The sequence below is a fragment of the Lissotriton helveticus genome, chromosome 2_1, assembly GCF_964261635.1.
Source record: "Lissotriton helveticus chromosome 2_1, aLisHel1.1, whole genome shotgun sequence".
NCBI classification, from domain to species: Eukaryota; Metazoa; Chordata; class Amphibia; order Caudata; family Salamandridae; genus Lissotriton; species Lissotriton helveticus.
This window is the reverse complement of record NC_136059.1, coordinates 951,777,689-951,793,833: the sequence shown is the minus strand read 5'-3', so window position 1 is coordinate 951,793,833 and position 16,145 is coordinate 951,777,689. Positions and strand designations below refer to the sequence as shown.

Below are 16,145 nucleotides of genomic sequence, written 5' to 3'. Positions count from 1 at the left end.
GCCAGCCGGGGCAGGCTGGAGCCTGGCGTAGACCCCATGTACTCCTCTGGCTTGGTCTGTGTTCCATATGCACAGCATCAAAGAGTGGAGCCGACACACATTGTTTAACTTAAAGTAAAGCAGCCACATCCTACTAAATGAAGGAGAGTTACTGTTACACAGCAAAAGCAAAATTACAATGTGTGTGTCGTTTTTCGCCTTACGCTGAAATGACAGCTTAAGTTAAACGCAGCAGTCAGACCTGTCCGGTTGAAGGCCTGTAACCTTCTGCAGGTGTGGTGGTGCTATAATCTGGTATTGTCTATATTATAGAGAATGGTTTATTCCAGTGATATTCGCATATAACGTGCTTCACTTCCTTACATTTAACTTTCTTCCATAGGGAACAACACACCTACGCATTTAATCAATGCAATTTACTGGGTTCCTTTATGGTAATTATGCATCAAGTCATTCTTATTTGTGTTGCCACTTATGCTCGAATTATACCTGCTTGTCCTAATGAGTTTCTAGGAAATAAGTTAAATGCGTTCTGGTTCATGTGACTTGTACTTAAATTGCAAGTCGTCATTATTGAAGACAGTTTATTAATTTAGCTTTCGAAAGACAACTGTACACAAAATATTATCCTTTCTTGTAGAACTACAGATAAGACAAAGAACTCCCCTTGCGGAGTTGAAGACTGTTTGACTGGAAAACCCACACTCCTATCCCAATCCGTTAGATAGAAAATATAACATGAACTGTGTTGAAATGAAGCAAAGACTCTAGGCATGTAGGTAAGAATGTCTTTATTCTGTCATCCACTCTCCGAACTGACATGTTCCCCAACATTCTAAAGCAAACAAACTGTTTAAGGCTGCGAAACCAAACTGTGCCTACGTACTACATGCGTCCTTAGCTTACAATTTGGGAGATGTGATAAAAATCGTACTTCTTCCCATTAGGATGGATAAAAGACAAGGAGCACACACCAATCTCATCACTTTGTTATGGTGGGAAGTAGACATTTACAAATATGTGAGGGTCAATTATCATGATGAAGAAAAATGAATATGGGGAAACTTGGTAACAGCAGCGACTTAAGCCCCCCAGTCCATCCCCATCTGGTGTAGGTCACCCCTTTCCCCTAAGGGCAGAATGGCGGTTGCTGAAATTATAATGCGCCTGTGGCTTCTTTACTACTTTTTAGTATTCCCTGGGATACTACACTGGTGAAAGTCCAAAGAACACACATAATGTTTACTGAACTAATATGGGGTACAAGATGCAAAATTGAGCCACCCACCACGTGTATTAAGGTTTAACATCAAGAGATATAGATAAGAAACCACTTGGAAGCCCTGTAGTTAAACCTAAAACATTCTGCTTGCCGTCACGGTCAAATGTGAAAATAAACCGCAACCTTTCTGTCATCACATAAGGCTGTGGTCATTTTCAGTAGATGGATACGGACAATAATTCCGGCAACTTCATTGTTTAATGTATAACCAGATTTGTCCACTTTGCCAATAAAAATACACAGGGTGAGCTTTCAATTCTGGATTTTTCATTTCTTAATATTGAAATCATTTAGGCAGGATAAAGTGATCTCTTAACAGATGAAATAGGATTACCTGAATACGCAGAAGTAGGTCGACGTTTTTCATAACTTTACCATTGGGAATGTGGAGCATGTTAGAAGTTCCTGCAGTGTGCGAATGGTTTCTAAGTCTTGGTCTGAGTGTGAAAAAGACTCTTCTGAAGCACCTTAGCTTGCTGTCTGTACACTCCTAAAGCAAATCTGTAACATTGTATTGCTTTGTTTCTTTATTTACTTTCGACTGCATGGAGCTGAATAATGTCTTATCCCTTTCAAGATGAAGCTAGTATTGTAATTGGGATAGATATGAAATAATTGGATGACGTTAGATGATGGAAGTGGCCTGCCTTCCACCATAAATCCTGGTTGTAAAGTTGCCAAAGAACGCAATAACCCCCACAGGCCCTTCCGCAGTGGTCCGCTGCAGATCCCTACCACCACTTTTCTCTATTGGTGCTGCACCCATGACAAAATACACTACACCTTGCTGCAAATTTTGAATGCATGTTGAGTAACACATGCGTTCCATTAAGTTGTGTTGATGCTGTTTAAAGTGTCTCTCTGGTGTTCTGTTCGGTAGAGGTGAGTGCCTTCTAGTGTTCTCCAGACTCCGCCATGGTGCTTCTCTCTTGGGCATGGGACAGTGCGAAAAGCCTAACCAGTGCGACTTAGAACATCGAAACCGAGGCATTTATTACTTCCCTTTTTCAATCAACTGTTCCTCTTTGGTTTCTGACACGCCACCGTGTACACACGCAATAGGTTGTCCAACCTGCGTCTCTGTATGTTTATTACTTCTAAATTAACGGTAGCTCCATGCAGGATTTTATCTTGAAGTCTATACAGTAACTAAATCTCTGGTTGGTAATGGGAAAAACATTGGCCAGCCACTTATGGATGACCATTCTTATGCATTTACCTCATCAAAAGGTCCTTCCGTGCTGCAGGGGTGTGGTGGCAGATGTTGCTTACTTTGTCTGGAAGTGGTTAGGGAGTGGTGCTCTAAAAGGAACTAAAACCAGACAAGAGTTCAATCCACAGCAGCCGTGTGGCAAGGAGTCTGCATGAAGGCAGAAATGGGTGCTGCAACACCTGATTGGTGTTCTTCAGTAGCAAACCACCATTTTCTGCATGTGTTTTCTGTATGCCCGTCAGTCAAAATCATGTTTCGTTTTCAGACGTTACCTTAACTTTGTGCAGTGTTCTTGGTTTTTTTTAAAGTTTGTGCAAGATTCCGTGTTTTGAAAGACTAAAATGTTTTTCCAAACAAGTTCTCTCTTTATTGTGTAAGGTTCTGTTCCATTTAGAAGTGAAATATTCAAAATGATTAATGACTGTGGTCTAAACATCTAACTAAACCTTTCAGCGAGTGAGTGGAGTAAAGATTATCAAGAAACAGTCAAATGCCCCATCCATCCATCCATCCATCCATCCTGCCTGAGAAATTAACTTCAGAGCATGTGATGTGAAATGCCTTTAAGATAGATCCTACCTTCTTAAAGTACCTTCTCGGGTCTCCATTGTTAACGCTGATATGTTGTCTTGAATCTTCATGTTTAAAACACCATTGCTTTTTTCTACCATAATACTGGACGGAGCAGCTGCGCTATAGGAAGATGCTCAATTACATAAATTATTCGTTTATGGTCCGAATTCCTTGGATATCCAAGTTGGACCTTTTTAAATCAAGCCTTTTTCGGTGGCAGACGGAGCAATAGCGAAATGTTTCTGTTCAGCTCTCTACATTTTAAAATGTGTTTTTACTGAGGTGAAAAGCTGGAACAAAAACTGTTCAGTTGTCAAGCTCAGTTGAGGTTTTCGTGTTTGCCAAGTGCAGAGAGTGAGACCAAGGTGCAGGAGCAGGAGTGTGGACGCCGCACCGCCTCTCGCCGTCAGTTCTTCCCTCGGTCCCAGAGGTCCCCCGGATAGCACGCCCTGGCACTGGGGGGTTAACTAACAGTCACACGCCGCTGCAGGGCTGAGGACGACGTATTTGGCAGGACAAACGTTTCGGCATTTTCTGCACTTTCCCCTGCGCCACACACCCTATTTGGGAAGGCGGAGCAGCAGGAGGAGCACATCGTCAGTGTATGGGTCAGTGAGAGGAGCGCGAGGGGGGCCAAAGCAGGAGAACCTTCGCCTCCTTTCTTGGGAGGAAACTTCGCGACCCCCGTGGCTGGCCAGAGTGAGCAGTGAGAACACCAAAAGAGAGGAAGTGTGCGGCCCAGCAAGTCCGGACTAGACGGCTGAAGGTGAGAAAGGGGAGAGCAGTTCTTTCTCGGATGGGCTGAAACTGGGCCGACACTGATACTGATACTGAAGGCACTGGAGGCACCGGGTAGACACAGAAGGGGCCATAAAACTGTAATGTGATCTGTGAACTGTGAAGCGTGAGCCCCAAGTCACTTCCTTCTGCTGTTACCTGAAAAAGAAATAACCATAGCTAGCTCAGTGGCCTGTATGGTGCCCAGTGCCGGACTGGGAACTGAAAGCAGCCCTGGCAAATTTTGCCAGACCAGCCCCCATCCGGCGCGTAGCGAACCAGCCCCCGTCCAGCGCGCATAGCGAGCGAGCGTAGCGAGCGAGCCCGACGGCCACTAGGGGGGTTTGGGGGGGTTCTCCCCCCACGAAAATTTTGAAAAACGACAGACCAAAATGGTGAATTTTACAGCACATTTTTCATTACATATTCAAATTGTATCAACTTTCAAAGCACAGTAAATAGTAGATGAAGACCTTAAAGAACATCAGGTTACCCACCCAGTCATATGTATTCATAGGCATTCTTTCAGAGAGCACCAAAAATAGACATAAGTAGTGAATCAGAGAGAACAAAGTAAAAGTGAGACCAACCCCCACATGGTGTGTAGCGAGCAAGCGCTGTGAGCAATGACTAGGGGGAGTTTGGGGGGGTTGAACTTCTTCCCCCCAAGAAAATTTGGGACACAGAAAGGCCAAAACAAAGCATTGTTCAACACATTTTTCATTACATATTAGATTGTATTAACTTTTAAAGCATAGTAAATGATTACCTTATAGAGCACCAGGATACCCAATCATAAATCACAGACATTGCTACAGTGAACACTAAAAAATGAAATGTCAAGCATGAAACATGAATTTAAATATAACCAATTTATTCTTCATATAAAATAGCATAAAGACATTTAAAAACACACTGAACTTCAAACAAGTGTGCAAAGGTTCAGAGTAAAAAGTGTACAAGACAATGTGCAAACATTAAATGATTTTTATATCCTGAGTTCTGTAAACAGTGCTTAATTAAAGGATCTCATGTAAAGTGCAACAGTGCACAACATTATGACTAGGTATATTGACATTGTAAACAGCTAACATGACCTGCCTGTAGTAGCAAATCCTTAATATGATATTATATACTATAAAACATAACAACATACTTCTTCTCAAACAAGTGTTATAGTCAATTGCACTTTGCATTCATTTGTGTCAAGAGGGTGTTTCGCAGATGAGATGTCGGAACAAGTCCCCAAGCAACCACCCATGGGTTTTGATGTAAAGTCCTACCTACTAACAAAGGTAGACCTGGATTTAAAACAAAAGCTGACGCCTTCTTGAGGTTTTCCAAGAATGCATGTATGCTGTAAAGTACAGCATAAATACAGTTCAGTAAACATTTTAAAGTGTTCCTAAGCATAGGATTTTGTATTGGATGGATATTACTTGTTGTTTCAGTGCAAAGCCTATGCTAGACAGTAGACATAATGCTCACAGGCTTTCATTATGGTACAAAGGTGTGTGCGTGGTGTAAAGAAGGCTCAAAGAGAGCCAACGCAAGGAGGTCATCTCTGGTTATTGCACTGCATTGTTTGATATTTATAATTGGCCCTCAAAATGTTGACGGTAACGTGCAAAGGTCAAATCCTTTTCATGTCAAGAGTGCAACCATCAAAGAAAATATTTGAAAATCTAAAAATGATAGACAAGAGGGGTTTCAAGAGGGGTTTCAAGGTGGATGCAAACTTATAAATTTGAAACAAGACATCCCACACCTAATGCATGGGTCTTGGTTATATGTACACAGAAAGTATTGTGTCACGTCGTGTGCGTAGAGCTTGCTTTGCACAATTTCATTTCCTAAACAGGGAATCCTACAGATTCAGGCAGCTATAATGTGGTAAAGGATGGGAGTGGTGGTGTCCAAGACAGAGTAAGAGGCTTCTCTCCAGTGCAGTTTAAGAGATAGCATACTATAGTGCGGGAACATGTTTCAAGAGTAGACTGCACAATGTTGAGTGAACATATCTCTTGAAGAGAGTGTTTCCCAGGACATACTCCGAGAAACTCTATAGAAGCTAAAATCACAACAGAAGGAGAAACTGCGTCATTGAACAGAGTCAGACTGAGGCATGGTGTGAAACAGAATAAGATGACAAGCAAAGAAGAGAGTTAAGAGACCACTCCATAGGACACGCTCAGAGATCGCACAGTACAGGCAGGGTGAAATCACAACCAACAGACTCCCTGGGTAGGTGTAAAAGAGAGTGACATTGCATACAATGCTGCCCAGGACTCTTTAAGGGGCACTACAGTGATGATCACAACACCCTTCGGGCCACTCTTGTCTTTTCAACAAAGTGCTATGCGTTTTAGGCATTTTTTTAACACTGTTTCAACGTCATAACTTTACAGCATAAAAACTACATTCTGATAATCTTTATTGTACTTTCAATTAATTGCCACTCACGTTGTCACACATTAAGCACTGTGATGTCATGTCACACAGGCCACCGAGGTCAGAAACTGGGGAAATGTCACTCATAAACACCTAGGAACTGAGGGTAGCGACTCTGGTAATGTCACACATAAGCATCTGATAACTAGCAGTAGCACCTAGGGCACAGAGGCCAGAAACTATTGAAACATCACACCCATGCAGTGTAACTCTTAATAATGATTACAATTATTCCCCTTAAACAGTTTGTGCAAGATCAGTTGTTCAGGGTACACATTTTCTGAATAGTGATGAGACTCCCTGCCCCCTCTACCCCAGGCGGATCCGCCAAGAGGTCTGAACACTCATGAAAAACAAATGAAGACATCTGCATAATACATTCATTGACAAAACATATTGTATAGAAACGCTGGGAGCACGAACAAGCACTAACTGCAGGAATAGGTCTGGCTATGTTTTTATGTGAGGAGGAGAGAGAGGGGAGAAGTTAGGGGGAGAGGGATGGAGGCAGAAGAAGAGAAAGGGAGAAGTAGAGGGAGAAAAAGAGTAAGAGTGAGAGACGAAGGAAGGGAATGAGAAAGATGGGGAGAGGGATGGAGAGAGAGAGAGAGAGAGAGAGAGAGAGAGAGAGAGAGAGAGAGAGAGAGAGAGAGAGAGAGAGAGAGAGAGAGAGAGAGAGAGAGAGAGAGAGAGAGAGAGAGAGAGAGAGAGAGAGATATATATATATATATATATATATATATATATATATATATATATATATATCTCAAACGGTTCCCTTTTCTGTCCGCATATGTCTTTTCTTCTACCTTTCATCTCTACACCCCGACTGGCTCCGCTTCAGCCACCTATGGGGCAAAATGCATTCCAGACACAAGGGTGCACTATTACCAGAAAACTAAAGGAATCGTAATCCCAGTGTTACAAGAGAAGAACATACCTCTAGCGGAAATAGATAAAGTGCGCAAAGAATGGGAACATTTAGTGCATGTTGGGGCTGTCTCTAGTTAAGCATATGGTGTACTTACATGTGGCTGCCCTAGTTTCGCTGCAGATGAGAGAGGGTAAGGTAGACACAAAGGGGAGATATCTACTGGGACGCTAGGCGGTCAGGAAATATATCTCATTAAATTGTATGTGCTGAATGTAGATGCTAGCCTTTTTCTGAATCAATTCTAGATTATACTGTTTTATATAGCAAAAGTGGTGTAGGTGGCAAATACAAGATTTGTTCTGGACAGGGGCTGGATTCCACCAAGAGACAGCGCTAAGCCAGGGGTGGTGAGTTCTTCGTAGCAGAATATGGATAAAATAAGTGTGATACACTTCTGGAGAACCTGTTAATATTTGTGAATAGATGGCACTCCTAATTACCTGGAATACATCATTATTACGAAGGACTTCCTATTTAAATATGAAGAGTCTGCATATTAGGCCAAACTCCCTGCTGTCACATTCCAGACCAGAGGTATGGTAAAATCGGGCATAAGACAGAACTAAGATCCCAACATGGAGATTCACTGTTCGGGACTTATTGAGAAGCTTGAAGGAGAATGCTAAATATTACAGCGCTAAGAAATAGGAGCTATTCAGAGTGATGATCTGAGGAGAGTGCATAGCCAAAAAGTATAGTAACAAACAATAACTATTACTGAACAAATAGAAATAAATTGCAGTTAAGAGAAGCAGCATCTACAATGCAACCGAAAAATGCTAGACTTGTTATATGTATGGGAAACACATGGGATACCCTTGACAAATTCACTATTGCTACATATAGACAACCCAGCGACCATATGAATAGATCATGAACATATGAAATACCACAAAAGACCTGCACATTTGCTCAACGTTGCGTGAAAAACTTTGAAATCCACAATTGTCTCAACCTTATACAAGCATATTTTGACTTGAACTTATGTAGGTTGTCTATTTACTTATAAATAGCTCAGGAATAGGTAGGGTTGCAGTGCACACAGTTCCTGACATTCTCCGGAAGTGATCAGCACATGTAACCTGTGGGCAGGGTAAAAGCCAAAAGGATAAACTCCATGACAAAGGTGGAGAAGAACACTGGAAGCTTGGCAGCTAGTAGGGAGAACTCTGAGCTGTTGCAGGGAAGAAACTACAAAACAGAGAACGACATAATGCAGCTTGTACAATGGCACTGGAGGCTCATTGCACCTCAAACATAAAGCTCCGAGCTGAAAATGTAGGACGTCGTTTAAAGTAGTCTGTGCCGATATTTATCGCACCGAATAAAAATCACTGCTGGGGAGCAACATTCAGATTGTTGTGCGGTGATTTTGATGCTTACTGCACCAAAATCTTCATGTCCCAGTAATCACTGGGCATTTTTCCCTGACACATTTCAGAAGGCTTTGACCTAACATAAGCATACTCTTCTTTCGAAACTCAATTATTACATCGTTCTGATGAATAAAACAATAAATATATCTCCCAGTCTGCACAAAATGTGCCTACCCGTATCATGTCACAAGATGAACTTGTGCCAGTGAGCTCCGTTCCCCTATTTCATTGCAAATGCACTTCAGTTCACACACATGGGGAACCCATCTGACAGAGGCCGTGGGGCAAGCCTCACGTTTCCACCTCGGTTCAGAACAGTCTGGAGGCTCTACGTGATGACATAACTTGGTATGCGTACTCTTTCACTTCAGATGGTTCACACGTCTGGCACGTATCAGTCATAATATTACCTGACATAAAAATTTTACTCAAGTTCAGTGTGTGCGTGGTCAGTGATGCATTCCTCTGAATGTGTAAAACTAAACGAGGGGCCATCAGAGCCTCTTTTTTACTGACCTGATATGGTTAGAGTCATTAATGTAGTGATCCTGGCATGACATCAGTCCAGGATCAAAAGCAGAGTACAAACACAGAGCCGCAGTGAGTTACTTATTGCTGATGCTGAATAATGTGACTCGAGACGGTGCAAGGTCGTGTGTACTTTGAATGTATTTCTCACAGGCCTGATTTTTCCGCGGGCAGTGCTTCCGTTTTTTTAAGCTTACAGGCAGCTTGTGTGGGATTTTGTCTGCGAGTGAAATGCGAATCGAATGATCCGCTACTTGCATGCATTTCTAAGTGAAAGAAGCAAGCAGCATGACGTGACTTTGTACTTGATAAGTTATAACCTCTAGTCTTGGGCCGAGAGGTTAAAACTTATCAGGTACATATTCACGTCGCGCGCTGCTTGCTTCTTTCAAGCTCGAGGCAGAAAAACAGACTTGCCTCACTCAGGCCTGCTAACTGCTGTTGGTGGTGGGGTGGCACTGTGCCACCCCACCACCAACAGCAGTCAGCAGGCCCGAGTGGGGCGAGTCCGTTTTTCGCACTGTGGCAGACACTGGACACAGGGCGGTCGGTCGGGCTAGGCGCTAGCCACTGCCAGTAGAAAATTATGGTTGTGGTCGCTTAACTGCAGAAAGGATATTTTTATGTTAAGCACTCGTCCAGACCAGGGCCAGGGCCAGCCAGGCCTCAGGCCTGGTCACGCTTGCCCTGTTCTTGTCTCGCCGGACTCACTTCACTCACAGGCCTGTGACTGCTGTTGGTGGCGGGGCGGCACTCACGTGGCAGACAGTGGCAGTCTGGCAGACACTACACAGGGGCGGTCGGGCTTAGCTAGGGGCGCTACTAGCCACCACTGCCTTCTGCCTCAATAAGTGCATTAACCATCTGACCTATCCTATTATACACATATAGTGGAGAAGTGTGGCTCAATTGTTAGAGCGGCAGACCCTGATGCAGAGGTCTAGCCCGGGACCAGGGTTCAATTTTCCGCCTCGGTGAGTCTTGGGCTCAAAATTCCACAGACCAGATCATTCTCGCCTCGGTGCCTATTCCAATCATGGAGTCCCACTCTGCAACTCTGGGCAATAGCTTGCTTAATCTCCACAACGGCCCCAACAACGCTAAGGATGCCTGGCCTCCACCTTGGGGATGCCCAGGAGTGGACACCTCACAGGGAAAGCCAGGATGGGTTCCACAGCGGTATTCGTACAAGCGCCTTGAGACCCTTGCGGGTGAGTAGTGCGCTATACAAGTATCAATTTACATTTACATTTACTCAAACTTGCAGCATACACATAGATACAGTCCATGTGCTTCAACCCTCCAGGACATCCGATAATGTGGTCTGTTTGTGACCAATATAGCTAATCATGAATACCTTTACCGCTAGCATTTCTCATTGTGAATTGACATGAGGGCAGAGTTTGTGAAAAAAAAGAATCCATATGTCCTGGGACACCATAGGCTGAGACTGCATCCACCTTTCAGGACTGGCTTTCCCGCTCTGTCGCCACCACCCCCTCCCCCCTCCCCCCACCTCAGTTCCATTTCCAGTACTTAAGACCTAATGTTCCTACATTTACCGTTCAGGATATTTATTAAGAAACATACAATAATAATGACCATCATACAAAGTAGTTACATTAATTCAATCCAACTTAAATGGTTTATACCAAACACGAGCTTCTTAAAACACATCAGAACCTCCACACAGCAACACTTTGACGTCCCTTTAACTTCTGTCACAGCAATAACCATAACCTGAAACCCCTGTTTGCATATATCCTAGAGACTAATCTATAGTCACGCCGCGGCAGGACATCGTGTAATTGGCGGGAGATTTTTAACCAGGCCTGGTCAGGTTATAACTTAGGCAGCTTGCGAGTTGCGAGACGAGTGCGAACCTATTTGCACAGTTCTATTTCAAAGAAGCAAGCAAGGAGTGCTGACTATGTACCTGATGATAAGTGATAACCTCTCGGGCCGGGAGGTTTTTAACCAGGCCTGGTCAGGTTATAAGTTATCAGGGGTACATAGTCATGTCGCGGTCGCGCTGCTTGCTTCTTACAGAGTCTGGGGGTGGGGGGGGAGTGGAAAAACGGACTCACCTCAGGCCTGCTGAAAAGTGACTACTAGACACGGGGGGGGGGGGTCGGGCAAGGCGGCGCTAGCCTAAAATTATGTTATGTGGTCGCTTCAGCAATAATCAGTAAACCGGACATCCTACACTATGCACTGGCACACTAGGCACAGGACATCTTATTTTCCTTTCAGGAGAGTGCACCAATATCGTGTGTTTTTTCACAAACAAACCTCAATTTATTTAATGTATGCTTTTATTGGATCCGTTGGATTCAAGAATTGTTTAACTGTACATTATCAACAGAATGCGTTGTTCCCAACAGGCTATGCAATTTCCCTTCATTTAAATGTTGGCTATGCACTCATAAGAGATACTCTTAAACTTATCCAGCAAGCATCGAACCAAGGTTTCTCAGAGGATGGGCAGCGAGGCCACTGCACAAAGCCCCACACTTCTCACTAAACTCTGCGCAGTTAAACAGTAGATTGTAAAACAAAATGCAAGCAATTTAGAGGTTACCCACCACAGGCAAAAAATGTTGCACTGTATACGGCTGGAATATTAATACAAGTGTAAGGTTTACTCAGATTACAAACGTCTATAGCCAGAAATGTTATGATAATATAAACAACTCCAGTACATTACTAATTGTTTTTTAATAGAGCACAGCTATATAATTCATACTCTTTTTATTATTCATTTATACTTTATCAATTGTTAATGTAAAAGTATCCCTCTGAACATTTGTTTCAAAAAAAAGATTTTGTGCATACCTCTGCAAATTTTTGTGAACCTCTGTGGGTGTATTTCATTGTGTGATGCAAACGTTACGTAGATCAAATGTTCTAAAAACGATAAAGTACAACAACATCTCTGAACTATTGTCGCCTTCCCGTGAAACAAGTTTCATGCCAGATTTACTGCAGGAGCAGCAGAACATGTAAGTATAGTATACGCATTGAAAACCCATTTAGCTAACAAGTGCATTATCCTTATCCGAAGTCACAACCATATCATTCATGGAGTTGCGAGACGAGTGCGAACGTAATTGCACAGTTCTATTTCAAAGAAGCAAGCAAGCAGCGCTGACTATGTACCTGATGATAAGTTATAACCTCTCGGGCCGGGAGGTTTTTAACCAGGCCTTGTCAGGTTATAACTTATCAGGGGTACATTAGTCACGTCACGGTCGCGCTGCTTGCTTCTTACAGAGTGGGGGGGGGGGGGGAAAAACGGACTCACTCACCTCAGGCCTGCTGAAAAGTGATTACTAGACACAGGGGGGGTCGGGCTAGGCGGCGCTAGCCTACAATTATGTAATGTGGCCGCTTCAATCAACTGTACCGTCCGTCCGTGGCTCTGATGCTCTGTGCGCACTTCCACCTCGCTCTCGTCACTCCTGGCAGTCACGAGGGAATTACACCCCCACCCTGGAGGCGCGCAGACGCGGGCAGAGGAGGAGACAGGGCATAATTCTGCGCACTGCGCGCACAGGCACCTCCTCCTCCGTCGTTTGGGGTTAGGTTGCACTCTGTCTTGCACATAACATTCAGCAATGCATGCACCGGTCAATCAGGCTTGCTGGCGCAGTGGCGTTACTGCTATTCTGCTTAGGATGATCATAGGAACTGCCTCCTGTAACTTGGAAGTCTCTCAGACTGAGATCAGTGATGTCCCTAAACTAAGTGAGTGACGCTGCTGGGGGCCGATTTTCAGTCCGACCGTCACAGGCTGTGACGGTCAGACTGAAAATCGGCCCCCAGCCACAAAACCGGCCCCCTTTTCGAAAACCGGCCCCCCACCCCCTCCAGCCGACCGGGGGATTGCCCGGTGGGCAGACTCACCAGTCCGGGCCTGGGTGCCTAATATTCAAAACACATAGACAACCTAAACATTTGAGTTTTGCAACTGGCGCTCAAAAAGGGGGACACCCACTACTTGCCAACCTTGACATCCCCGAATTCCGGCAGAGGGGGGTTTCCGACGGAGGCTGCTAGTGTGCTGTCAGTGTGCTATCAGTGTGCTAGCGCTTGAGCCAGCGCACGTCAGAAGCGCTAGAAACCCGCCAGAGCCAGAGTCAGAGGGCCTGTCACGGGCCGAGCCCGAGCCGCAGCACCAGCACCAGTACCAGCACCAATACCACCACCGCAGCACCAGCAGCCCCAGCAGCAGAGGCAGTAGAGGCAGCTCCCTGTAGCTCCTGGTATCAACCCCAGTGTGGACAGAACAAGGGAAACTGTGCTGTCCCGCTGACCTACTGTTAGCTATTTGAGGACGCAAAGCTCGGAAGCCTGTAATAGAGCTGTGAGCTGGACGTGTGGGGCTACAGCATCTATAGTTGAGGCAGCTGTCGGGTGCCTTTTGGATCTTTTGACTTTTGGAATTTTCCGGAGTGTGAACCGGAGCGTGTACCGGAGCAACCGGAGAGCCTGGAGCCTGGAGTTTTGGAGGCTAACTGAGCAGCCAGCGTGGAGGTAAGTGGCAGTGGCGAGCGCGACAGCCATTAGAGGTAGTCGCAAAGTAAGAGCCGAGGGTGCGGACAAAGGGGCTGCCTGACTAGGTCTCCCAGCCTGCGGTCCCCCTGTGTGCTCCGCTTGCCGCCGCCCTCTCCCCCTGAAAAAGAGGCTGCCCAGTATAGCACTGCTCACGCGAAGAGCTAGTAACTTTCCCTAGACTCACATAATAAGCTCAACCAGGAATACAAGCAAGTGGACCCTACCACCCCCCCCCCCCCCCCCCCCCCCCACATCACACAGCTCCAGCTTATGGTGCCAAAGGTGTTCAAAGGATGACCCTTAAAAAAACCAAGGCGAGCACGAAGGAAAAGGAGGAGGTGGGGGCGGAGGCGAACCCTGAAAACACGGCACTAAGAAGGACAACCAGGAGCACCAAAGGTACCAACTTCCAAGATTCTCAGGACTCAGTCCCGGGCAAATCCCTCCCACATGGTCTCATCACCCATTTCTTTCAGGCCCCCAGTGGCCTGATAGCCACGGACATGAGTCTACAAGGACCCGAGGGCAGTGGCACATCGAGGTTGCCAATATTGAAGCAAGACCATTCCCGCAGTCACTCTTGCGAGCCTGCAGACTCCATGCAAAGCCCGGAAGACGCTCGAAGCCAGGAAGCCCTTCCTAATTCCACTGTCAGAGCGAAAAGCCCGTTAAGGATCCTAGCTGAAGTTCACAGGAGTACCACCGAGGGTGTACAGGAGGAGACAGGTAGCGCAAAGCAAAACACGGGCACCGCACCCTATCCCCCAATGAGCCCTGGGACGCACCTGTGCACGTCAGTGACACCTCGGGCAACAAGGGATACGACCACTCCGGGTATGGCCGGGCTAACGGCATCGTTCTTCCAAAAACTAGAACATTCAATAGAGCGCACACTAGAAGATACCCCCATATACTCAGCCAGAATTAATCCCAGGAGATCGCAGCAGACGGAGGCATGGAGCCCCTTGGGCCTAACACAACATCAAGACTCAGTCGATGAGGTCACGGTCAAAGAATTAAACCTGTCCATAATAAGAGAAGTGCAGGACACTATGGCCTTATTGTGGCAGTCCACGAAGATGGAGGTTCAAGTTGATCTCCTGCACTCAATCGCCCAGCACTTAGTGCGCCAAGACGACAAAATAGCAAAGTTAGAGGTGCTATTTGAAGCCCACGCGGTCAACATCAATTCTGGTGTCGCCATTATAGAAAAGTGGGCAAGCCTACCCGAAGTTATGAAAGATATGCTCGCATTAGCCAAGGGCCTTGGAGAGAGGTCCCCTCAAACACAGTTGGCTCAAAAGCCACCAGCTTTGACGAGAGTGCATGATGTACCGAACGATCCCTGCACCACGGTCAGCAGCTCACCTAAAGGTTCGTTGGCAGTGCCATGCAGCAAGCTCACCATGCCAGAACCTAGAGGTTTTGGACCCTGACACCGAAAGCGACGACTCATCCGTCAGCATTCCTCTCTCGGAAAAGGCCAAATGCGCATCGGCTGGCGCAAATGCACCGCTGTCACGGAGAGCAAAAAAAAGACTAAAGAAACAACTAAAGAAACTTAAAACCAAAAGCAGGATCATACCACCAGCCTTAATAACTTCCGGCGCCACTATAACTGAAAGTTCTCTCAAAACACCCTTTCCTATCTTCACCCTAAACCGTGCACTGAAAACTGTTAAGCCCAGTGACGCAACATCTGTCCCTTGTGAGGCCCTCAGGCACTCAATCCCTCCTTCGGAGGGCCATTATAATGTGGAGGATCTTCCACGGCCCTCACAAGTGGTTTCCGGAGGACTTTCCAGCATCAATGGTCCAACTGGTTGGGTCCCCCAATACAAGATAGAATTAACCCACCCTCCGTACCTGGGAGCGCAGTTGGGACTGCCCTGTCTGATAGGTCCACCAACAGAGGCACCAGGTAGCCAGCAATCAGGAGCCATATACAACAACCCCCTACACCCGAATGCGATCAATGATGAGCAGCAAGGACTGTCAAGAGAGGCAAGCCCCCCAATCACGATCTCAGACAGGCAGTGCCCAGGTGACCGCCACACAATCATTGCACATCCAATTCATCACAGGCACTTGTCCCCTGGTGAAGGGGCACAACGGCGCTCTCCAGAAATTAATAATAAACCACCAGAAATTTACGAGCTGCTGTTCACCCCCAGATTTACAGCCATGGACTCCTTTGACATCCTGAATAGGTCAAACATCGTACGACTCTTCGGCCACATTGACTCCCTGGCACACATCACCTCGGGGATGATCGAATGGGTGATGTTCAAGAGCCTGGAGACAGACAATCACGGTGACTCCACCATAGTCGGACTAGCAAACCAGCAAGCCCAAAAAGCTGTCCTCCATGAAGCATCGCAACTGGCAGAATGGGGTATAGAAGTCACCGCCCCCAGGGTTCCAAAATATCCGCACGTCCTCAGACCACATTAT

General features: G+C 45.8%; 1 protein-coding gene across 2 annotated transcripts in view; it reads left to right on the top strand.

Annotated features, from left to right (window-relative positions):
* The window catches only part of DAPK1 (death associated protein kinase 1), a 615,679-nt gene that overhangs the window by 50,059 nt on the left and 549,475 nt on the right, over positions 1-16,145 (top strand). The window contains exon 1 of one of the 2 annotated variants that reach the window (XM_078675704.1): positions 680-779. The exons of the other annotated variant lie outside the window; for it this stretch is intronic. The gene's annotated coding sequence lies outside the window, so the exon portion shown is untranslated. Of the gene's footprint in view, positions 1-679; positions 780-16,145 lie in introns of those variants that run through there. 2 annotated transcript variants of the gene reach the window in all.